The sequence below is a fragment of the Arachis duranensis genome, chromosome 9, assembly GCF_000817695.3.
Source record: "Arachis duranensis cultivar V14167 chromosome 9, aradu.V14167.gnm2.J7QH, whole genome shotgun sequence".
In the NCBI taxonomy this organism is placed as follows: domain Eukaryota; kingdom Viridiplantae; phylum Streptophyta; class Magnoliopsida; order Fabales; family Fabaceae; genus Arachis; species Arachis duranensis.
Genome location: NC_029780.3, coordinates 72434326 through 72435395, shown reverse-complemented (window position 1 = coordinate 72435395; position 1070 = coordinate 72434326).

Here is a 1070-nt window from a genome sequence, read left to right as displayed (position 1 = left end):
TTTGCCTACAGAAGGATGCCTTTTGGTCTGTACAATGCACCTGCAACCTTTCAGAGGTGCATGCTCTCTATCTTCTCAGATATGGTAGAAAAATTTCTGGAAGTCTTCATGGATGACTTTTTCAGTATTCGGAGACTCATTCAGCTCCTGCCTTAACCATCTAGCACTTGTTCTGAAAAGATGCCAAGAGACCAACCTAGTTTTAAACTGTGAAAAATGTCACTTTATGGTGACTGAAGGAATTGTCCTTGGGCATAAAATTTCAAACAAAGGAATAGAGGTGGATCAAGCTAAAAGTTGAAGTAATTGAAAAATTACCACCACCTACCAATGTTAAGGCAATCAGAAGCTTTCTGGGGCATGCAGGATTCTACAGAAGGTTTATAAAGAATTTTTCAAAAATTGCAAAAACTTTGAGTAACCTGCTAGCTGCTGACACACCATTTGTGTTTGACACACAGTGTCTGCATGCATTTGAGACCCTGAAAGCTAAGCTGGTCACAGCACCAGTCATCTCTGCACCAGACTGGACATTACCATTTGAACTAATGTGTGATGCCAGTGACCATGCCATTGGTGCAGTACTGGGACAAAGGCATGGTAAGCTTCTGCACGTCATTTATTATGGCAATCGTATTCTTAATGATGCACAGAAGAATTACACAACCACAGAAAAGGAGCTACTTGCAGTGGTTTATGCCATTGACAAGTTCAGATCTTATTTAGTAGGATCAAAAGTGATTGTGTACACTGACCATGCTGCTCTTAAATATCTACTCACAAAGCAGGATTCAAAACCCAGGCACATAAGATGGGTATTGCTTCTGCAAGAGTTTGATATAGAAATAAGAGACAGAAAAGGGACAGAGAATCAAGTAGCTGATCACCTGTCCCGGATAGAACCAGTAGCAGGAGCATCCCTCCCTACTACTGAGATCTCTGAAACCTTTCCGGATGAGCAATTGTTTGCTATTCAGGAAGCTCCGTGGCTTGCAGACAGTGCAAACTATAAGACTCAAGGTTCTCCTTCTGTAACCATGGAGAGGAAGCATGAAGAGCTTCTCTCAAAA